Source organism: Canis lupus, chromosome 4, assembly GCF_048164855.1.
Source record: "Canis lupus baileyi chromosome 4, mCanLup2.hap1, whole genome shotgun sequence".
NCBI lineage: Eukaryota > Metazoa > Chordata > Mammalia > Carnivora > Canidae > Canis > Canis lupus.
In genome coordinates this window covers 67,848,804-67,873,441 of record NC_132841.1, presented here as the reverse complement: position 1 = coordinate 67,873,441, position 24,638 = coordinate 67,848,804, and the positions used below count along the sequence as shown (strand labels likewise).

Sequence of the window (24,638 nt, the reverse complement as noted above, 5' to 3'; positions counted from 1 at the left end):
ATGGGGCAAACATTCTCTACTGTCCTACCAGGTGGCTTCAGACATTTTTGCTACCTCTGTTTTCAGTAGGCCAACGTCATATTTAAAAGATTGGCAAACTGGTGTCATATAAACAGTCAAATACAGTCAGAAGAAACCAGGCCTGAGCACCAAGATACAGTCCTAGAACATGACTCTACTAGGCTGGACATTATCCCTTTAGTTACTAGATCATGGAAAGATTCATAAGGTCCTAGAGAAGGGGCTGAGGAGGCAGTTTGGAGAATGGGGCCCTCAGGGGCCTTGGGCTGATAGCTTTTTACCAACTAGGGCAGGAGTATTTTCAATATGTCCAGGTAGAGTTTTCCGGGAAACTGACTCTGAGATGGAGATTAGCATACAGGATGTTTATTAAGGGCACTGCTTAATCAATCAATACCTATGGAAGAGAGGGAAAAGGAGCAGAAGGGGGCAAAGGGGAAGTCAAGCTATAAAACAGGCCAAGTGACAGCCTCAACTGACTCTGTGAGGAACTCTGGAGGGCCTTCATAATTGTTTCTCTTGAAACCAAGATGGCCAGGCCATTCTACCCCAACATGCATCCCTCACTGAGTGTGGGAAGGGGCTTGCTCTTGTCCGAGGCAGTCCTTTGCTGCTGAGACGATCCCTCAAAGGGGCTGAGAGCTGTAGGCTGTTGGCCTACAGCAGCTCCAACATCTGGAGTAATGAAGTCCTTCACTGAAGGGGGTCTGGGCAGCAAGCCACGGTAGCCATCACAAGCAGAGTTGTATCAGTGACAACTGATCCTCATCAGTGATCAGATGAGGATCAGCTCTGCCTCTAGGCACAGAGTGTGACCCTGTCCTACAAGTTACCCAAGGCTGTGCATAAATTCTTGGACTGAATCAAGCAAGTTCTAGCCCAAAAGAGAGCAGCACTATGATGCCATGATGACTCTTTGTACCCCATTTACTGACTTATTCAGTCACTGCAGAAATTGTTTTCGTCTTCACATATTAGATCATCAAACTGTTTCTACTCTGTGTCCAGATTTCTGACTCAACTCTTATTATATCTTATTCTAACCTCAGAAAAGAATTCTTCTTGAGAAGGGCCAGAATCTTCTTTCTTTTGATGTCTTCCCTTTTCTTTCCCCCAAAACTATAACTCTGCTGGGTTCACCACACAATAAGTAACCAGAGGGCTTCAGCTGTGATTTATATAATTGCTGGTGCAACTTTTTACTTTTATTTATGCCATTTTAATCTATTCATAAAGATTACTGCCACAAGCATTTGAAAAAAAAATCTCACTTCATTACAAGAGGGGTTTTAGGGACCTTGACCCAATAATATATCCATTTTTCTAAGTGGTTCTGAAGCAATTGTCCCAAATAAGAAATTACAATCCCAAATACATGATAGGTTTGTTATTTTCCCAAATCTCAGTAAAGCTTTAATGGAAATGGGATTTTTCCACAACTCTCTTCTCTTCTCCCATCGCTCACAGGATTAATGTCATTAATTGCTAAAATCTAATCTGATTTATTATAATTTTGTTCTATATTAAATATATATAATGTAATTGCCCTTAGATGTCAAATACTAACAAACCTGCTTCTATTTCATTTGCACTAGTTCTTATCTTTCCTACCTTTTATTCAGCTTTTTATTCATTTCCTAAACATTTAATAAAAAACGTATTGTATCAAGGGTTGTTTTTAACAGGATTTATAGCTCAAAAATCCACTTCTTGTCTGAAAATTTGAAAACTATAAAAAGAGGGAAGGAAACAGTATAAAAATAGGTCTGGGGACACCCGGGTGGCTAAGCGGTTGAGGGCCTGCCTTTGGCTCAAGGTGTGATCCTGGAGTCCCTGGATCAGTCCCACATCAGGCTCTCTGCATGGAGCCTGCTTCTCCCTCTGCCTGTGTCTCTGCCATTCTCTGTGTGTGTGTGTGTGTGTGTGTGTGTCTCTGTCTCTCATGAATAAATAAATTTTAAATAAATAAATAAATAAATAAATAAATAAATAAATAAATAAATAAAATAGGCCTGGCATTTTTTAATAGCTAACTAATTTCTTACACTCACCAACTAGGCATTCCATATTGTGCTAAAGGTTGAGAAAGATACAACCATAAAAGCCTTTGTTATCCTCACCCTGAGATAGTTTACAATCTAATCAGGAAGAAAAGACTGAGACACATGTAGTAAGATAAAAGCAAAATAACAAGGCACCAGAATCAGTTGCTAAATGTGATAGTTTATAAATGATGGTAAAATTCAGAAAACTGAAAGGGGTCAGGGCACATGGGGGTTAGTCAGGAAGACTGCACAGAACAAAATGGCTTAATTTGCATATCAAAGAAAGGAGTGGGATTTGGAAAGAAAAAGGAAGAGGCTCCTTCCAGTATAACAGGGATAGAGGCCCTGAGCATTTATCAAGGTGGGAATAGCAGAGGTTTGATGTTAATAGGGACATGTTACTAACTTTCTCTTGAAAATTCTGAGTGTTGAAAACATCCAATACCTGAATCTACTTTCAAGATTTCCTGGCAAAGTGAAAGAAGCAAATATTTTTTATTGATTTACAACTGAGATTATTGACTTTCTCAAATATAATTGGGACTAATTCAGGAATCCGGGATTAGTGTCAGAGGATGGAAATTTCTGCATTGTTTGGTGGTGTGGACGTGAACAAATCATTTAATCTTGATGAGATCTGGTTTTCTCATCTAGGAATGTAAATGACAGCCTTATCTCTCTTCCTGAGTTATTGTGGCTATTAAATTATATTACTAAATTATAATATCAAAATATTTAAACTATTAACAGCACAAATTAGTACTTTTGTTACCCTCTTGGCCAGACCATTCTTTTATGTCCTAGATCTAGATTGTTTTCACTAAAAACTTATGTATATTCAGCAATGGTTTTTACACTACAAGTAGCAAACATCAGACTGCCAAGAAATTTATTTAGTAAGGCTCAACTAATATTATTTCATGAAGTAGCATAGAACAGAAGAGTAATAAGATCTACATTGTACTCTTTAGCGTGGAAGAGTATACCATTTATAGTAGTGGTTAAGTATTGTCCAGTGACACACAAAGATACAAGTGATATACAGATGGGTCAAATGTAATATATATATTTCTTTTTGTGGACTGTTGTCAAGGAAGATTGAAAGCCACTGCTTAAGAGTATAGCACTGCAAGTGTAAAACATTCAGTCCTCATTTTTGAACCCTCAAGTTAAACTGATCAAAAAGGTGAATTTCAGAGATTAGTTATACTATCTAAAGAAAGTGGCATTATGAGGAAGACACAGAACCACATGTTTGACACTGTTTTTCCTATGTCTGTTGCCAATATTCAGATTCTGTCTTCACTTCTACTATCCGATGCGGATCACGATGGGTTTGTTTCCATTAAAATCTATGTTCCTAGAACCTCATCTTACCTTACTTTTTATAGCAGCTTTTAACTTGCTTATTTTTTTGTAACTCTCAACCAGGATTGTGGAATCAGGAAATAAAACTCAGTTTGTATAGAAATCCATTTTATCAGTCTGGATCCAGGGAGGACATACGCAAAGAGTTTAACTGGAGCAGTGGGAGAGGAACCACATGACCAGAGCTGTCGCCACAGAACATAGTCTCTGCCAGAAACAGAGAGGCAGGCAGGGGGCTTTAAATTATTTTTGGCACAAGTAACAAAATATCCCAGTAACAGTGACTCAAGCTAAATGGACATTTACTGCCTACTGAAAATAAGTGTAGAAGTAAGTGATCTCAGGTTTGCTTGGGCAATTTAAGATCTCGGGCTTTTTCTGGCTTTCTGCAAGGGTCTTTTGCATCAGTTCCCTCTGATGTCAGCTTTCAGGCTTCATGATTGTCTCTGTGTGATGACCAGATGGGAGCTGTCACTCCAGACATCACATATGTGTTCAAGGCCTGAAAATAGAGGGGATGGTGTCAGCGAGCTCTTCTTCCATATGTGTCCATTTTGTAAGGCATTTGAAGTCTTTCCAAAAGTCTTCAGCCAACCTCCACTGTAGTTTCTTCAATCAGAACTCAGTCTCCTGCCCTCCCCTATTAACGGCAGAAGGGTTAGCATCTGGTGAATGTGAATGCGATATCTTAACTAGTTGGGGACTAATCCCAATCTAAGGGCATGGATGTAGGATACTTTGGGTAGCCAACCAATAGCATCTGCCCACAGGAACTTCTCAGAAGAAATAAAGAATGAAGTATCCTGACTGATTACATAAACACAGGTTCTAGGTCACAGGTTCAGAGAAGGAAATAAGTTAGTAAGGCAGGAAGACACAAAATTGGCCGGATTCATTTCTGGCTTATTGTGAACACAGCCATCTTTTGCTCTCACAAGATTAATCTTTTTCAGATATCATTTGAAATTTCAACCTCCTTTTCAACTTTAATAACTTGTGGTTTCTATCATTTGGTACAGTGCACAAGAGGGGGAAATAATGGTCCAGTAACTAAGAACAACCTTAGAAGATGAAGTGGCCTTAGTGACTATCACAAAAAAATGAACATGGCTTTAAATAGTAAATCAGGAATCGTGAAAGGCTCTTGACAGCTAAGGCTCTCAGGAGGCCCTTGAGTGGTAAGAAGCAGAATTGTATAAGTGGGTGATAGGAGTTACTCTTCTTTTTTTATTTACGCATCAAAGAATGGAAAGGAAATCTCTAAAGGAAGAAGACCAGACAGAAATCACAAGAGGATAAAAAGAAATGCGAGGATAGCATGTTCAAGGGGAAAATGAAAAGGAAGGGAGAAGGTTCTAGATGCTGAGATTAGCCATGTTCTTTCAGCCTCTGGGTCCTCCTTGGCAAAGGAATCTAACCTGAATCTCAACCCTCTAAGCCCTTGAGACTTTTTTTATTTCAAAGCTTACCAGGCTCTTTACCCAGTGCATGGCCTTCATTCCTAAGAGAAAAAGCAAAGCTAAGTGGCTCATAAGCTCATGGTACAGTGTTTAAGGGTCTCTTCAGCAGTTTGCTAGGGGCTGATCTTTTTTTTTTTTTTTTTTTTAAAGCTGTTGTGATTATGGGAATGTAAGGTTTGGCCACTGTGTTAGTCTGGGTTTTCTGAGATGCAGTATTGCAAGAGATTCACTGGGAGATTAGAGGTGCAAGAGATGTATTTTAGAGGAAATTCCTGTGAAGAAAAATGGAGAAGGAACTCAAGACTGGGGGAGCTGTCAGACTATAATGCAGGGCCAAGCCCTGTGAAGAAGAAAAGAAATGAAGAAAGTGTTGAAAAAAAAGGGAAGGAAGGAGAGAAGGGAAGAAGAAAGGAAGGCAGGAGGGAGGAAAGATCTTAGATTGTGGTATAGTGCCAAAAAAAAAGTTTGGGCAGCCAGTGGGGAGTCTTCAAGCCAAAGTCACCTGACAGAGGAATCCCCTATCTCCCAGGGATGGATCTGCCCTGATGTCCTTGCCATGCTAAGTCATTGGCTGGGTGGATTTCAGAGCACAGCTTTCGGCAGGAGATCTAAGAGATGCATTTCCAGGCCACCACAGCTGCTCTGAAACCTTTCAAGAGCAATGGATTGGACAAGCCAAATCTAGAGATGTCTTATCTTTCAGATGAGAAAATAAGATTGATGAAGGCCCTTCATGAACTATTGGATTTATTTTCAGTATCCCAACTGTCATCTCGTTTCTTCTATCAAAGAATTTTCAGTTCTTTCTCCTTGTCTTTACATCTGTGATCTTATAGCCCAGGTTTTGTGAAACAGTCCTTTTCCAGAGAGCCCATTGGCCCATGAGTGTACAATGTATCTAAATCTATGGCTGGGAAATATATGGCTATTGCATCTAAATAATAAAGTCTAAATTTTCTTAGCTTGGAGTTCAGTCTCCCACAGTCTAGTACCAGCCCACCTTCCAACCTTAATCACTACCTCACTTTACTTTGTATTTCAGCTGCTTACGGTATTTGCCATTTCCTACATGATTCTTGCTTCTCTACTCCTCTTTTCTCACGCTGTTCTTTTCAGCTAGATTTCATTCATAACATATATTTACCATACCCTTGCCTGGGCTGGTAACTAGTCAGAACTAGGTATATGGTAGGGAACAAAACAAATGTTTATGTCCTCTTGGAGCTTTTAATCTAGCTGAGAAGCAACAGATACTAAGTAAGTCCATAGACAAACACATGTTTATAAATCACATAAGAGTGTCAGAAGTAAAAGAACAGGATGCTTTGACAGAATTGAGGAGGGCTCTATTTTAGATAGAGCAGTCATGGGATGGATGGCATTTAACCTGAAACTTGAATGAGGACAGAGATGTAGTAACATGAAAAGCTTAGGTACTGCAAGTACAAATTTCATCATCTGCAAGATATTTCCATGGGTGTCATAGTCATTCCTGAGTTTCTTCATCAGATTCTCAACATTTTGGCCCCTTGTGACGTACGTCTTGCATACAAAATGTATGTATATACATAAAATGTTGAAGCTTATAATGTATTTCTGTTTGTCTCTTCTTTCCTATAAGCTTTTTGTAGTTTTGATATATCATGTCTGATTTATCTCCCTCTCTAGCATGGCATTTAGGATAACACCCTCTAGTAGCATCCAACAAACGCTTGAATGAATGAACAATGTCCCACCCTCTGCAAGTTTGCCCTTTCTGACATTGATCTGAATTGTGGGGAAAAAAAAAGGAGACTTCATACCATAGTTGGAAAATACTGTTCACATAGCTAAAGAGTTCTGAACTTGAACCAGAGGCAAATCCGTAGCAGATGAGACCATTTCTATTGATGGAACTCACTGTAGGTTCCTTCAAGGTAGGGTATTGTAAGTTTACCATTTATTTGAAAATTCATTATTATAGATACCAAGTTTTAGGAAGAACACTTGGCCAAGTAGTAAATCAGTTACTATTTTGAAACAGCTCTTCAGTGGGTAGTCACCACTGGCAGCTGGGATTTCACAGGTTGCTTTACTGTATCAAATGACCACGTTTGTTCAAACACAACCTCACCTTACAAATGCCTGCTGACATAGATCAGTGCATAGCAGTATAGATACAGATTTTACAGTCATTATTTTTTGTTGTCTTTTTCCCTATCTTCTCAGAAACAAGGGTTACACACAAAGAGAAGGAACATGATGTATTTTTGATAGGCTATCATCTCAGATTGTTTTTTCAGAGTTCATTTGGAGAAATGCTTTTATTTAATACAGACCTTCCCCCTCATTGAGGGCTATTTTAATAATGTCATATCCTTTCCTACAGGAAACTCCAACCATAGGCAGAGTTTCATTAAGGCAAGAACTGCAATTTTTCCATTTTAGTGCCTTTGACACTCTAGTATGGGAATGTTTCTCATCCTCAATTCAGTGTCATTTTACCTAATTTTACTTCCCCAAAAGTTCCTTATGGTACAAAGCTTGAAAAGATGCATGCCAGCCTTCACCTAGAGCTAAAGACACCATGCACAGTATTTTAAAAGAACAAGTAAATGAGAGTGTTTCTTACCCAGCTTCGGCACTGGTCAATAGCTCCCAGAGACAAGTGGGCAGGACATCATTCATTTGAAATGAATAAACATCAAATTAATTGCGGTTTTTTGCCTCTAAACACTTTATAACATTTAACATTGCCTTTTAACATCTTCTAGATTTTTTAAATATTTTAAAATTTGACCTTATATTTGTAAGTCTCCATTCTATAGCAAACACTAGAAATTTGACCCAGTTTACCATTTTGTTTATCTGCTTGGCAAGAGGTGCTTATGGCCAGTATCTTTTGAACAACTTTGAAATTCATTCCTTTTTTCCTTTTTTTTTTAAAGTTCATTTCTGCCCATTTTATATCACCATCTCCCACCTTCTCAACTTCTATCCTGCCCTACATACATGTGATTTCATATTGCCCAGATTAAAGTTATATCAGAACAGTGAAAAAAAATCTCATTTAACCAGTTAGTCCAATATATGTGTGTATTTGAATCTGCTTCTACATTTTTTAACTTCTCATTAAAATGCTATCATAGAAAGAACTTGTGACACCTTTTAAGTAGAGATAAAGCCATCAAAAGGAATATAACATATAAAGTATATGCCAGTTTAATCCTACATTATTATTTAATTTATAACTCAGACTCTGTCTTTATGATTCCAAACATCTTCATGCCCTGAACCTTGCCTAGAATAGAGGAGTAACATGGCAGAGGAATGACAGATAAGGAGTCAGAGAAGAAGAGAAGAAAGGAGGAAGACCACATGGCACAGTAGAAAGAGATCTTACGGACAAGGCTGGAGACCTAGATTATCTTTTCAGTTCAGGTCATTAGTTGTCTGGTTTTGATCAGTCCCTTAAGTACTCCACGATCCGATTATTTTATCTATAAAATTGTGGTCTATTTAACAAGTCCACTCCACTCTAGCTTTCATTGATATTCTTTTGTTTTGTTCGTTGCTTTTATTTGCATTTTGTCTGTTGCTGTTGGATTCCAACAGCGACCCAAGTGAAACGATCCATAGATGAAACATCAAAGAAATACCAACTAGACTGTACGGTTTAAGCATGTGAACTCTAGAGCCTCTGCGTGGCTTAAGATCTCAATTCCATTGCTTAACACCTTGTAACTTGGAATGAGTTACTTACCTGCACCTCATTAGTCATGTCTTTAAAATGATGGTGATAAATGTACTTGGCTAATCGTGTCATGAGATTTTCTCAGGAATTAAATGAGATCATTTTGGGAAACTGCTTAAACATGGTGCTTGGCCCATGGAAAGTGGTTATTAAATGACAGATAGTATTATGTGCTCCATATTAAATATCTATGAGCCCATGGCACTGTGCAGAGTGAAGCCACATAATGTCCCCCATTTCTGCCTATTGTGAATTAAAAATTTTCAAAATGCCAAAGTTCTAATCCAGGGAGGTGATACATGAAATACTACAAAGACATCATTTATTTTTATTATTTTGATATTTTGTTGGAGAAGGAAATTTTGTACCTAGGTATCATGTGAAATTATTATCCTGAATGATGAAATGAAAACATGAACGCCTTCACTAAGATTCACAGATAGTGGTAATAAGTCCATAGATTCTTAGTATATTGTTTTAATATGGCTATTTCTGAAATGCCAGAGAAACAGTCGTTTGCTTCCCTTAGGATAGGCTGATTGAAAAATCATCAAATTTAGGTGTTTACCAAAAGAAAGTCTGGAGCACATACCCGCAGTATTAACTCTTCTGCCTCAGTGGCAAATGAATGCCTCTAAGTCCCATTATAAAAATAGTTTTGGAGCAAAGACATCATCAGTATGGACTTTCCATAGTATTGTGATTTACAGAAACTTGAAAAAGTAGGCATTTCACTTAAGCCTCTAGGAAGATGAGCCGTGTCATTCGTTTGACCTAGAGTTACAGGCATAATATTTCTTAGAAATGTTTTGCCAGTAAGCCTGTTAGGAAAGCCATTTAATTTTGTCATAACATTAATAATTTTTACAATGATAAGTGATTTGCCACACATGGAGGATTAGTATTGGCAACTCCTCACAACTGTTAACTGTTCTTTGGTTCTTTCACAAGACACAGCCCCATGGATAAAGATAAAACTCTTTTCTGGCATTTTGATTTTTAACAATTTTTTAAATGTTCCTTGGATAGAGGCCAAGAATTTGTAATGACTTTGCCTTAATAGTGGCATGTCAGATGGTGATTCCATCAGGCATATTAACTAATGAGGAATAATAGCGGGAAGAATGGAAAGACCACACTGAGGATGTATTTGCTAACCCTGCATCTGAGTTCTGGACCAAGCATCTCTGAGGTCATGTAATTATTGCTCAAATATTTTTCTGATGTTAACTTAATAGGTGGTGTTATTTTTGTTATTTTAGGTTTTTAATATTATAAAACTTCTGGCTATTTAACATAATTTAAACTCAAGACATTTGCTTGAATGAAGATTTAGGGGGATAAAGCTCTAGGGGCACCTAGGTGGCTCAGTCAGTTTAGCATTGACTCTTGATCTCGGCTCAGATCATGATTTCAGGGTTCGGAGATCAAGCCCTGTGTTGGGCTCCACACTTAGCACAGAGTCTGCTTGTCCCTATCCCTCTCCCTGCTTGTCTTCTCTCTCTCTGTCTCTCTCTCTCTCTGTCTCTTTCTCTCTCTCTCTCCTCTCCCTCTCTCACACTCTCTCAAATAAATAAAATCTTTTTTTAAAAAAAGAAGAAGATTTAGGAAGCTGATTTAGGTGCATTAGAACTGCACCTGCTCTCAGAGTGGGAATTGCACCTTCCAGGGGAAATTTCCATCTGGCTCTGGGATTCTGAGCCTCACAAGCATTGTGGTCTGTAATGGCTCCTGAAATTCTCAGCCTACCCAGGATGCAGCGCAGCCCCCTATGTCTCCCCTACTGTCTCTATTAGATTGGGATCTAGACCTTCTGCAAATCAAGCCTTATTTCCTCACAAAAATGTACAAATTCATTTTCAAATTACTTTTCCAGAGAAGAAATTTTTTTATAGTTATTCCCAATAAAGCTGTTTCGAAGTCAAAATAAGTGCATAATATTATCTATGACTGTGGCCTCTTGGTGTTTCTCGTCCTCTAGCTCCCACCGTAGCCATCCTCCAGGCTCTGCTTCATGTCCTTCTTTATCCATGTAGGTTTCCCAGGCTGCTCCAACTTTCAGTGATTGACCGCATCACTGACCTAGTTAGAAACTCATCAGGCAATGTTTTGGGAGGTCCTCTAGTAATGCTTTGTTAACTCTGGCTCATCCTTACTGTTGTCTCACTGTGGAGACAGTGAAGCTCCTCCAGGAAAGCTGTAATCCACCTGAGCATAGGGATTTGTCTTATACCTTTGCTTTTCATAACCCTTGCCTCAGATTGTTTATTCTGTGTTTGGTAACTATTTAGGCACATAATAGTCACTTGATAAATGCTTTTAAGAAATGAGCAAACCAAGGGCGCCTGAGTGGCTCAGTTAAGCAGATGACTCATGGTTTCCCCTCAGGTCATGATCTCAGGGTCATGCGATCAAGCCCCACTTCAGGCTCCAGGCTCAGCAGGGGAGTCTGCTTGAGATTTTCTCTCTCTCTCTCTCTCTCTCTCTCTCTGCCCCTCGCCCCACCAATGCATATGCTTTCTCTAAAATAAAAGCATAAAAAAAAGAAAAAAGAAAGAAAGAAGCAAACCAAGTATTTCTTGGTGGCATTTATTGCCAGGCACCACTATGGGAAGCTATATAATTTGGAGAGCATCATTTCAAAAACAGGAAGTATCACTTGTAAGTTATTTCAGGTATTTGATTTTGACATTGTCTTGAAGACATAAAATTGTCTTCAAAATGGCCACTTGAAAGTAAACAAAAATGGAAATGAATGAGGTAGTGAACCATGTCCCTAAACCACATGAAATGGAAATGATTAAAAAAAAAAAAAGTTTAACCTAATCTGTTTTTCTTATCTAATTTCCACTGGGGGGCAGGAAGTAGAGAAGACCTGGGTATTTATAATAGGCAACTATTCCTGATCCTTGGTATATTAAAGTTAGGGACATTCAAAGAAGGGGATATCTGGTTGGAAAATAAGCTGGCAATATACAGTGTAAATGTTTGAGCCGAGTGTATGGGCCAAATCATATTTTGGCAAGTCCAATAACTTTTGAAAATTTCTTGTACCCTGGCTCAAAGGGCATTTTTCCTGCTGTCTGTAGTAAGCAGTCAGTAAGCTGTGTTTGGAACCTGGACCTAATGCTCGTCTTTCATTTCTCAAATTACAGTTTAGAGATACCAGCTCAGAAGTCCCTCATACACAGTTTAGTAGAATTAGCAGTGTAAACAAAACCAGAGTGTAACTATGCCTTAATTCCCTCCAGAAGAAATGTGGAATGGACTTCCCATTGGAAGTCTATCAATTACCTAATCCCAGATATTCTGACCCAGTTTTCATCTAAGTGTTGCAGAACAGAAAGAAGTTTCCTAGGGGCGCCAGGGTAGCTCAGTTGGTTAAACATCTGACTCTTGATTTCAGCTCAAGTCATGATCTCAGGGTCTTAGGATCAAGCCCCACATCAGGGTCCAACCTCACCATGGAGTCTGCTTAAGATTCTCTCTCTCTCTCTCTCTCTCTCTCTCAGGGCACCTGGGTAGCTCAGGGATTGAACATCTGCCTTTGGCTCAGGTCATGATCCCAGGGTCCCAGGATCGAGTCCTACATCAGGCTTGCCACAGGCAGCCTGCTTCTCCCTCTGCCTATGTCTCTGTCTCTGTCTCTCTCTCTCTCTCTCTCTCATGAATAAATATAATTTAAAAAAAAAAGATTATCTCTCTCACCCCCTCTGCCCCTGTTCTTCCCTGTGCTTTCCTGAAGCAGCACATGCTCTCTTCTCTCTCTCTAAAATAAATCTTAAAAAAGAAGAAGCAGCAGCAGCTTCCTTTAAGAGCTTATTTCTCATTACTCATTTGGAAGATTTGGGGAATTTTATGAGTATTTTTCATTACTCATTTGTAAGAAATGCAAAGATTATGCCTAGTGGTTTGAGAAGCAGAAAAGAAAAAAAAGGAGAAAAAATGACTTAAAGAAGTGCTTCGCAGACTTTCAGGTGCTTATGGATCATCTGTTAAAATGCAGATTCTTATTTTGAAGGCTGGGATGGGGCTTGATACTCTGCCTTTCTCACGGTGATGCAGGTGATGCAGATGCTGCTGGTCCCCAGACCACACTACTTGGATTAGCAAGCTGTCTTCGATGTAGAGAATAGTTTTGCATGAAGCACAAATTACGACTCTCTTCCAGGTTATACTTCCAAGGAAATAATGACTCAAAATTGTTGCCTTTCAACACTTCTGAGTCATTTAGTAAGAATGAAAGGTGAACACTGGCCACTTTACATTTCAAATGTGACAGGAGCATTTATTGATGCATCAATTTGTGTTTTGTTATAGCTCCCATTTCAAAAGACATCCAAGTCTTCATATTCTCTTGGCTCCAGAGGGTTTGCAGGTCTAGAACAGGACTTTTTACAAATATTGGGGAGAGAGGTGAGCATCTTTAGAGTTGAGGAAAGTTGGGAGAAGAAAGAGAAAGACAATGGATTTTGTTTTTGTTAATGTTTATCTCTGGGTAAGATTCCCAAAGACCTTCCTTTGACCCAGGAGAGTGGGAAATTGAATTGAATATCCCAATGACTTTGGTAAGAGTTGGGGATGCTCAGGGTCAGACTTAAGTCAGTTTTAGAGAAGTACAATAATGTGGCATTCTTTGCACCCTGATGACTTTACAGAAAATTCATACTTGCTTCACATGAAATCTAACCCTGTGCAGTTTACGAGACTATGCCCTTAAGATTTTTTAAATCCTCAAGGCACTTGGATGGCTCAGTGGGTTGAGTGTCTGCCTTTGGCTCAGGTCATAATCACAGGGTCCTGGGATTACCCGAGTTAGGCTCTCTGCTTAGTGGGGAGCCTACTTCTCCCTCTCCTTCTGCTCCTCCCCGTGCTTATGCTGTCTCTCAAATGAGTAAATTAAAAAAAAAAAAAAACTTAAAAAAAAAGGATTTTTTAAAACCCCACAGCAAAAAATGCTAAAGAGAAAATAAGGATATTTTTGTGCACATACACTGCTGCATAGCTGTAAACTTGCATACACATCATGTAAACTTGAACCTTTGTTAGAACTGCGCATTCAGCACATGATGCTGTCACTTCTGACATTTACTTAGGTTAATACGTTGCTTATGCCTGGAAACTTTTTATATCAAACTTAAGGCTGTGTTGGTTAACAACTGAGTTCTATAAGTAAAGGAGGTTTAACTAAGATTTTGGTTATTTTCCAAATTCATTCCCCGGTTTTTTCATCATCATAATCTCATCTCTGTGGTTATTAAAGGTATTAGATTACTTTTGAGAAGTCACAAGGCAAATATTGTCTTGAGCATTTGTAACTGGGTGGATACCGATGAGATGAGATAGCCATAGAATGTAACCTCACTGAGGGCAGGGATATGTCAGCCTTTACCCTTTAATGTCCTCAGTCATACTCATCACATAGCACGTTTCCTAAGCTATCAGTTATTATTTATTGACTTAATGAAAAGTAGAAACAGTGCTTTATTCTGCTGTCATAAATGCCTCATAAATTTTCAGGTATTTGTACAGATAACCTCTAAAATAGTATAATTTGAACCAGATATTTTACTTCTCTTTTTTTTTTTTTTTTTTTTTTAATTTTTAAGCTTTTCCCACAGGCTTCTTCAGAGAGGAAGCAAATCAGTGCTACCTTGAGGGGAGTCTTGGGCCTTCTAATTCCTCTTCTGTCAGAGCAGCCCTTCCTTCAAATGAACAGACCGAGTCCTTAGTATCAGAATGAGATTAGTCTATTAAGCAGAAGTGTCTAACCTTTCCTAGAACCTTCCCAACATGACATTGAAGGAGCTGCAACTCACAAGGAAGGGGGAATTTGACATAGAACACTTTGCAGGGAAGTAGGGAACATTCTGTAGAAATTATAACATTTTACTTGTATTTCTCAACAAGAAATTAACACTTTAGGGATCCCTGGGAGGTGCAGCAGTTTGGCGCCTGCCTTTGGCCCAGGACGCGATCCTGCAGACCCGGGATCGAATCCCACGTCGGGCTCCCGGTGCATGGAGCCTGCTCCTCCCTCTGCCTGTGTCTCTGCCTCTCTCTCTCTCTCTCTCTCTCTGTGTGTGACTATCATAAATAAATAAAATTTTTTTTAAATTATTTAAAAAAAAGATATTAACACTTTTGTTAATTCTTGGACACTTCTGGGTTTAAATTTTCAGCAGACACAAACTTATCATTTCTGTGTTTTAGCACTTAATGGTCATGAGGATGAGAGTGGTACTGAAGAAGGAGTCATCATCCACTGAAGGAGTGAAGCAAGGGGGATGGCTCTTAGGGGACTTGGCAGGAGATGTGGAAAAAGAAGCTTTCACATGGAAATCAAGTCATGTGGAAAGCCTTATTTTGTCAAGTAGGAACAATAGAGAATAATGGATATGATTTTAGGACTCCCAGAGGTCATTCCGGGGCCATTGCAAGACCTCCTTAGATTCTTCAATCCCTCAGGCATGCAGCTGAAGAGCTCTGCTTCCTAAAACAGCCCTTTTGTCTACCACATTCTAACTCAAGGATCTCAGTGCCTCCCATTGCTAGATGAGTCTGTGTCTTGAGGCTCTCTGGCTCCATACTGAATTTCCAACTTTTCCTCCATCTCCTCCCAGACACATCTCCTCTCATCATGGCCATGCCTATTCCTAGCAGTGTGCCTACAAGCCAGTCTTGCCCTTTTATCATTACCCTGGGGCGTGTTATTTCCCTCACCTGCCCATCCATCTGTATCCTCCATCCTACAAGCCTTCGAATTCAATTTCAGTCCCCTCACTTACATTAAAAGCTATCAAGTTGCTCCTGACCGTGCTGCCCTCCTACTTCACAAACACGCATCGATGAGTTCTAAACAGTTTAGGCCTTAGGAACCTCTGTTAGTATCTGCTCTGTTCTGCCCCCTATCTAGACTGTAATTTCTAAGACCAGGCATCATATCTTCAACTATTTTTCCTTAGCCCACAGAACCTAGCAAAGAGCTCAGCATTTAGGCAGTGCCTTGACTGCAATGATTATGTATAATCAGTTCGTCATCTCAACATTTGCGATTATTGAGAAATGAGTTTAGAGAAGACATTTTCAGAAATATGGACATATCATCCATTGACCTTTATACATGCCACTGGTGATGAATAATAAATAGATACTGTGGTTAAGCTGAAGAAACAGGAGGTTACCTGCTGAAACTATATTCTAGAAGTAAAAATTTGAAAAAATAATAATAGACTTAGATTTTAATTAAAGAAAATTAGATGGCTAAAACTTTTAATGTTTCTAAAATATACTAATTTGTGCCAATCTAATATAATTGTCTGGGGAGGGAAAACAATGTAAATTATTTCCTACAAGCTTTGGATAGATTCTGATTATTGGATATAAGTATTCCAAAGAGTCCACATTCCGATGTGACTTCAAGAACTTTTTTGGAAGTCTCTGTGTCCTCTAACACTTATGCTACTTTATTGCATACACTTGGGTCACATTTTCCTGTTTGGAGAGATCATCCTAATGATAGTAACTGTATACAAATAGTTTGCATTCCATGTTCCTCCTCAGCAGTCTTTTCAAGAAAAATTACTGATGGAGAACTTCAGTGGCCAGTTCAAGAAGTGGGGTGAAATGTCAACAGTTGTCAGAATGAAACCAATTATGAGAGGTTTTAGGAAGGGGGGCTGTTCTACAGGGAGTTGGGGATTTTGCTTAGGGAGGGAAGGATGGAAACCTTCCGCAGAAGATAAAGAGAAAATAGTTAAGAAAATAGAAAAGAGGACACAGGCTGATGATTGCAAGGATGCTGTCTTAGGTGTGTGTTTGCATTAACAAGTTGTGAGAAAGAAGTTGGAAGAATAAAGTAGTGCTTCTGAAGAAATGCTTTAAATGCTAGACTGAAGAATTTGGAGTTCCATCCAGCAAGCCAGAAGGTACCGATTGAGTCCATAAGCAGAGGCATGGCCTAATACAAATGGTGTTTTAGGAAGATTAATCCAGCAAGAGTACAGAGAATGGACTGGAAACCTGGGCCCAGGCAGAGAGAACACAAGGCTTTGGAGTAAGACATGGGTAAAGGGAAGTGTTAAGTGGGAAAGAGAAGAAGGGAGGAGTCTAGGAAATCCATAAAGGAAGGAAAGAACCAATTGCATGTTCTGACAACTAGTAGGGAAAGGAGGAATTGTAAACAAGTCCAAAGTTTTAAGCCTAACAGTCCAAGAAAACAGTGATGACTCCATTGCTGGAGATAGGGAAAAGATACTAGCCACTCCTTGAGATTGCCAACCATTTGCATTCAAAGCTTCTGCTCGTTTAACAGCCTTTTCTGCCCAGCTAAGCAAATTAGCAACCACTTATTTGTTGCTAATTTTAAGGAATTGTCTTAGGTTTTGGGAAAGATATTTACAGGTACATCTCTGGAACACATAGCCTACAGTGTTTCAATTTGTTGCAGATGCAGAAACAAGCAGGAAGTAGATAAAGTCCCCATTATTACAGGGCCAAGGGCTTCATTCATGTATTTATCCATTCAACAAATATTTATAGAATGCTTACTTTGTGCCAGGAAAGTAGATTCTTGCTTTTTCAGGCCTTATATTGTTGTGGGGAGAAGATAGGAAAATAATCAAGAGTACAAGTAAATGAATAAAATAACACAAAGATAAATAAGGGCTATGAAGAAAGTAAAACAGTGTTGTCCCACAAGTGACAGGGGATGCCTCTTTTAGTTTATTTGGTCAGAGAAAACATCCCTCGGAGGATACCATTTGAGCTGAGACCTCAGCCAGTCACACACAGATCATTTAGGTGCAGGGAACAGCAAGAGCTGGGACTGAATAAGCTGGGCAGATTTCAGGGCTAGAGCATAATGACAAGAAGACATTGGTACAAGAAGAGAAAAAGGAAAGCAGGGGCCAGTCTTGGAATATATCAGTCAGGATCGGGAGCAAGTGACAGGAAACTTAATTCAAACAGGCTTAAGGAATAAGAAAACTCATTCATATAATTAGAAACCAGAGGTGGGGCAGGTTTTGGATTGACTCAATCCAGTGACTCTAAACTTATTTTCCAAGAGTTTCCTTGTCTTTGCTGTCTTAGGTGTATAAGCTTCATCTTTGGGCTTGGGATGAAACAGATAAAGCAAGGAGATTATGCCATCCTGTAATTTTTTTCCCTTAAATTTACTATAATCCACTTAGTAAGATTCCCTTTGAGCCACATCCTCTATCTTGAACTTCAAAAGAGGGTGGGAATGACCTTCCATCCAATTATACCTGCTTATGGAACAGGAATTGAGTCAACTTCTCTTGAGGCACATGAGCTGCTTGGAGAGGAAGGGTTACCTGAACAAAATTAAGATTTTGTTAGGAAAGAGGAAGGGAAAAGGCAGTCTGGGTAGGCAGCCAGCCATCTCTACTACGTAAGGAATGTTGGTGACCATTTTAAGGAGTTTGGACTTTACTTATGCACACCAAACCATTGAAAAATTTTAGACAGTAAGTAGCATGATCTGATTTATGGTTTTAAAAGACCACCCTGTGAAATATTTTAGTAGTTAATTGAAGAATGACAAAGGGGATGTGGGAAGACTGGGTAGGAAGCTGGTAGTTCAAGCATGAGAGGTTGGGAGCTTGGAGTATAAAAATAGCAAAGGAGATGGAGAGAATTTAATTGAGATGGAGCTGACATAACTTGCCCATGGGTTGACTCAGGAGTAGGAGTTAGGGAAAGTGAAGAAACAAAAATGACTTGCAGGTTTTTGGCTTGAATACCAGGATAGATGGTAAAATAGTTTACACAGATAGTGAAGGGTTGATAAGGAACAGGTTTTGTCAGGGATTACTCAAGAGTTCTGTGTTTGGATGGAGATACATATTGAATATCTAGTGAAGCTGCCAAAGAGGCTGAGTGGAGTCTGGAGTTCAGTGGAGAGGCTAAGGCTGAAGATAGAAACATCATGGGACTATCAGCATATAGATGATGTATTTCTCTTTCAGGGGAACAAAAGGGCTGTGGAAGCAGAGTCTATACACTATAAGAACTAGGGGTCAAACAGAGGAAAAGAAGCCAACAAAGGAGACTGAGAAAGAGCAGCCAGTGAAATAAAAGCAAAAACAAGCAAATTTGGCATCATGGAAGCTAGGCAAAGAGCACATCTTTAAAAGGCATTGGTCCTACTAAGACAAATGCGTCTGAAAAATTGAACAATCTAAGGACCGAGGAGAGGATTTGGATTTGATAATAACAGTTTCACTGGAGGGGAAGGGTAAGAAGTACAGCTGAAGTGGAATCAGAGAAGAAACTCAGAAGTCGAGTCAGTCATTTGGGCAGGGCTTAACATATCCAGGAATAGGAAAGAAGATTCTGGGAGGGCAACTCCTAGGAACCCAAAAATTGAGTATGATTTCCAGAGGAGTTTTTTTTTTTTTTCCAATATTATTCTTTAGAAAAGAGAAATGTGCCATTGGGTCTTCATTTGAAATGTTGGTGGCCCTACCATTTCTAGATGCTGTAGATCCCTTTTCCCTACATACTACTTACATTAAAAAGAAATTAGGCAATTCAGATTTTGTAATTAGGGCAGGGGGCTGGTAAAATAAGACTCTGTTGTAATCTCAATGCTCATCTATGTTGTTTTGGTTGCTCTTACATTGGCACCAGCTGCTGCTAGGACATTTGCTAAATATAAATGTAAATTAAATATAAGTGTAAACTAAAAATAAATGTAAATTAAATGTAAGTATAAACTAAAAATAAATGTAAATTAAATATATAAATATATGTATACTTTTTGCATTTGCTGTAGATCCTAAACTTGAACTCTATAAAGTTCCTGATCCTCCTTTGTCCCATCTCCCCAGAGGTGTCCCTCTCAGTCCCTTTAACTTATATCTACCAGAAAGTAGAGCAGGGCAGAAGTTGTGTCCTTTTCCCTCCTCCTCACCTCCTGGCCACAGCACAATAAAAACTCTGTTCAGAATTTGGCTAGCTACTTCTTTTCCCACATTCGATCAGGGAACACTTAAAGCCATACAGTGTCCCTGTCCCGCCAGAAAGCCTATGGGCAGGGTGCCTCTTCGAGCTGACACAAAGACACACTGTGCAAGGCGTCTATGGCCAGAGCAGGGGCCACATGTGGATTATCAATAAGGCTTTTGATTTTTTTTCCTTATGTCATATCATCATCACATTAAACATAATTCAAGCAAAGAAACAAAACTTGCATTCTAGACTGTGAGACTTTGCCTGCCCTATAGCTACTAAGAAATGTAACTCCTTTTCAGTTTAAACATATTCCTTCCAGAAAAGTGTCATAAAATTTTTTTCACACTCAGTATAATTTTCCACTTTAAATTAATGTTATGTGATTTGATTGACTGTTTTGACTCTATTTAAATCATCCATTTGGCAGGACACATGGGTGGTTCAGTTGCTAAAGTGTCTGCCTTCAGTTCACATCCTGATCCCAGGGTCCTGGGATCGAGCCCCGCATCTGGCTCCCTGCTTCTCCTTCTCCCTCTGTAGCGCCCCACCCCCGCCTGCTTGTGCCTCTCTCTCTGTCTCAAATAAAGAAGTAAAATATTTTAAAAATAAAAAAAGTAAACTGTCCATTTGGAAACTAAAGTTAGATTTAGAGGTAAGCTTCAGCACCCATAAAGGTTGCTTCTCACTAGAGCCAAGAATTGCAGAAGGCACAAGGAAAAAGACACGGTGCAAACAAATAAGCATCAGGTACCTTGCTGCCAAGGTACGCGTCTGTGGTGGATTGTCACCTTATCCATCTTCATTGACTTTTTGGTAGAGCTTCCATTTTCCACTGCAAAATAATTCTTGGAACTGGTCCCACGTTAGCCATGGAGCAGAGTTCCAACAATTTCTTTCCAAAACTGGCCTTCAGAAAAATGAATCTAAATACTTTTCAGACAAATATCTGAGTGAAGCTATGTCAAAATTTTCTGGGTTGTTTTTGTTTTCGTTTTACTAGCTACAAATGTGACAAATCTATAAAACATACATGACCTCCCACTAAGACTCTTTGTTAACTAATATACCTGTAATCTGACAGGAATACATCAAAAGGAGGGTTTGTTAGAATAAAAGAACAGATAGGCGTCTTACTATTTATGGAGGGCCTACTGTGTGCAGGGTTAGAAGGGATAAAATGTGGTTTCTACTTTCAAGGGACTTACAATCTAGTTGAGAGGGCAAGAATATAAACACACACAAACTCAATAGTGCAGGATACAGTGTAGGACATAAGTTACTATCGGATAAGTAGCAAAAACAATAAATGTCATTAGCTGAGAGGCAAGCATGATAATACTCAGTAGTACATAATTACTAATACTTATATATTTACTATGTGCCAGACATTCTGTTGAGCGGTTGTACGTTATTTCATTTCTTGAATTATTATCCTCATTCTAAGCATAGGAATTACCTCTGATCTTCTCCCCATTCTGAAGAAAGCAGTAAGAATGATATAAAGTGAGCAAAGACCTAGAATCAGGAATGTGCCATATGGTAAGCAGATGCATTGATCTGGGGCAAAGGACCCATTTAGGGGAATAGAAAGAAATGAACCTTGAGGCCACGTTAGTCTGTTCACCACCATATTCCAATGCCCAGCATAGGTGCCTTGCACATAATAGGTCTTCAGCAAATGTATCTTGAACAACAGCAAAAAAAGGCCTCTAGTTTGTGTCTATAACCCAGATCAAGTACAGTGTGATAAAGGTAATTCGTGAATTAAAGCCAGCCAGCATGTAGTCTCAGAACCTAACGCCAACGCCTCCCAATTCCAAACTGTTACAGTAAGGATTCAAGGGGGAAGAACATACCAGAATGGGATGGGTCTGAGAGCAGCAGCAGCTCCAGCTCACTGGGTTTCTGTCATGGAAACTGACATGGTGAGCAGTTACGTCCTTATGCTGGCCTGCAAAACTGTGCAAGATCTGACTCCTGGCACCTCTGCAACCTCAAACCCTTCTTCTCCCCCTCTACTGCCACACTGGCTGGCCTCCTTGCTACCCCTCAGTCCATCTCAGAGCCCAGATTCTTCCGCGCTGCTTTTAAGTCTGTGATAGCCACTCCCACCACATCTAGCTACCCTACCCTGCTCCCTGGCATTATCTATTTATCTGTTTACCGCCTTCCCCTGTACACACTAGAACACGGGCCCAGAGAGTCAGAACTCCATCTGTTCTCTTCACCACTGGATCCCCAGCATCCAGGACAGCACATGGCATATCATTAAGTGCTCACACACTGCAATTCTGATAGAAGATCACTTTCTCTGGCTCTCAAAATACCTACTTCTCACGGGCAGAGGATTTTGTTCAAGAAATGTCACACGGAAATTGATGAGTAGAGTTTGGAAACAAGAGTCAGAGCGGCAGGAGTCCAGACCAACCTGTTTATAAAAGATGCTTTTGCCCAGAGAAGGGAAAATACACCATAAAACCTCTGGCAAAGTATGTGCTTTCTTAGGACACCCTTAACAAGTTGTGCTTCTGAAACGATACCTGGTCTAAACAAGAAGATCTACAAACTTGCCAAAACAATCAATTCCCAGGGCTTAGAGTCACTACTACCAGTCTCAGCCTCGCAAACAGGCAACCAGTACTGTACACTGTGATATCAAAAGACTGGCTTGCCTCTGTAAGCAAAATCAGGCAAGTGCACCATCCAGGTGACAGAAAGGAAGGTGAAAAAATTAATCTTATTTTCATTATTTTTTTCCCTTACTAAATATTGTTAAGGAGTTAGGTACCATGAAAATGGGTTAAATATTGCTGACTTAGCTTAAAGTTTGAGCATTCATGGGCCCAGGAATACATTTGTCATAGGATAGTAATGTGTCCGAGAATCTTCTTTTGTGCCAATTCAGACTCCAGAGACCACAAGATGTCTGATAAATTCAAAGGAATAATATAAGTAAAGTCATAATGCCTCCCAACTTTCCTTATTGGAAGGGTTCCTGCTGAGATATTCAGTAACTTCATGAATATGTATGGGGCATTCAGTGTATTTCAGGAACCGTGTTAATGTGATGGCTAATCCAAAGGAGGATGAGACATGGTCCTCGCCTTCAAACTGCAAGGAGTTTATCATTCACTGGGCAAGTCAGATAAGTAAGATGGTAGGCAGGAAACAGTGAGTGCCATGGTCCAGGTGGTGGTGGTGTTTTCAAGTGTTATAAAAGCACAAAGGATGGAGAGATGGATTCCAACTGGGAGAAAATAAATACTTCATGAAGAAGAATACGCTCAAACTGATCTTGGAAAGTGGTTGGAATTTCCATAGGATTAGATGGCAGGGAGCCTTGATTTGGAGCATTTGCCAACTTTTGTTGTGTAAATATTCCCAGTACGGCTGATTTCAGGTTGATGACGTGATGCCACAGAATACAAAATTGAGAGGAGGTGCCAGCTCCAGCGCACCATCTATGAGTCACCATCGAGCTTTGGACTTGATTAAATCATTCTGACTCCACTACTTTAATGAGTGGATTCACAGGTATTAAAAACATCTAAAACAACATTATAACGGAAGAGACACTTTTGCCCTTCTCCCTACAGCTCACTGACCTTTTAATAATCTCTTTGTCTATCCCTCTGTTCTTAGCCCTATGTCCCCGACTGGCCTACCTAGTATTGATCTGGGCCTAATGCCAACCTGTGATTCTGGTTGCTCTTCTTAGTGTTGGCTGTGATTGCTCTGGCCCTGGCTGTCACATGGCACAGAGGGCTGGTCTCCTGCCCATTGCCTGGTGTTGACACCCCTGCTGTCTCCGTAATGAAAAGCAGCTTTAGGAGCAGCTAACTGGGCAGGGTGTTTAACTGTTCTTGTAGCAGTTGGAAGGGGAAGCCAGAGAAATTGCCGAGAAGCTTTGCCGGAGGAAGATGCAAGCCAGCTGAAACCGGGCATTCATATTAATTGCTCCTTTGAGTTCTTAAAAACAACAACAAAAACCCACCACCGATGCATTCTCCTTCAATCACGCACTTGTAACTGGCTTTATCACCTAGAGGGCCACATGTGAAACGCCAGGCCCTCGTCTCTATCTTTAATTACAAGCAGATGTCCTCAGTACGTGCATAAGCTTGTGTCAGGAGGATGTTTTTTAAAAAAACTCACCAAGGAGACCACTGCCAGACAGGAAAGGAATATGTGAAGCTTGAAGTTATTATTAGGAAACTTCCCCATTGGGCCCACTAAGCCAGGGGCTGGCCTGTGAGAAAAGGAGGTCTTTAAGATCTCTCGCTGAACCATTGATTCTTACCTTGAGGCCCAGCTTCTCTCAAAATACATTTACAGCAAAATATGGCTACTGCGGATTTATTTCAGCATGTGGGGTTTTTCCTGATGCTGCTTTCTCTTGCCAATTTATATATTGTTTGTAGAGCAGCTTTTTTAGCATTAAAAGGTGTTTGAAACCACCCGCTTTATTTCATGGTTCTTTGTGTTTGCTCGTTTAAATTATCTCACGTAATGTGCTCTGTGATTTACTGGTCCACTATAGAAGAAACACACTCCCTCATGGAGCTCTGGGGAGGTAATTTTGTCTGTTCCAAAGGTCCAAAGATTTCCTGTTCAGATTTCACGGTCTTCTTTAGTGTTGCCAAGAGTCATAATGTGTACAAGATAATATACTTTGGTTCAGGAGAAGCTGCAAGTGGGGATTCAGTTAATCCAGTGAGCCACAAAGGAAAGGAAATTCCAGCTTGAAATGATCACTGCAATCAGGCCCTGCTGTGCAACATCACTGCATGACAGAGCAAAAGGAGACGTCTTGGCTGCCCGCATATCGCAGGTCTTACCTGGTTTCTCATGAATTGACCCCTGAAGGGTGTTTCTGCCCAAAGCCTCAGCAACCTTGCCCCATCAGTATAACTTCCAGAATGTCTGCGGTATTCAAACAAATCAGCCTGTGCTCTAGCAAGTATGCCCTCATGAGCACCAGTTGTAGGCACACAGCAAGAAGTCCTAGCAGTGGAGCCCCAAAGAAGGACA

At 39.9% G+C, this 24,638-nt stretch overlaps 1 protein-coding gene and 1 long non-coding RNA gene across 9 annotated transcripts in view; one reads left to right on the top strand and one right to left on the bottom strand.

Annotated features, from left to right (window-relative positions):
* LOC140632586 (uncharacterized) overlaps positions 1-21,702 on the bottom strand; it is a 41,117-nt gene extending 19,415 nt beyond the window's left edge. Inside the window, exon 1 of the long non-coding RNA XR_012030190.1 lies at positions 21,464-21,702. This is a non-coding gene — a long non-coding RNA (uncharacterized lncRNA). The remainder of the gene's footprint in view (positions 1-21,463) is intronic.
* Positions 1-24,638, top strand: part of GHR (growth hormone receptor) — a 270,875-nt gene that overhangs the window by 166,979 nt on the left and 79,258 nt on the right. The gene's annotated exons all lie outside the window — the stretch shown is intronic.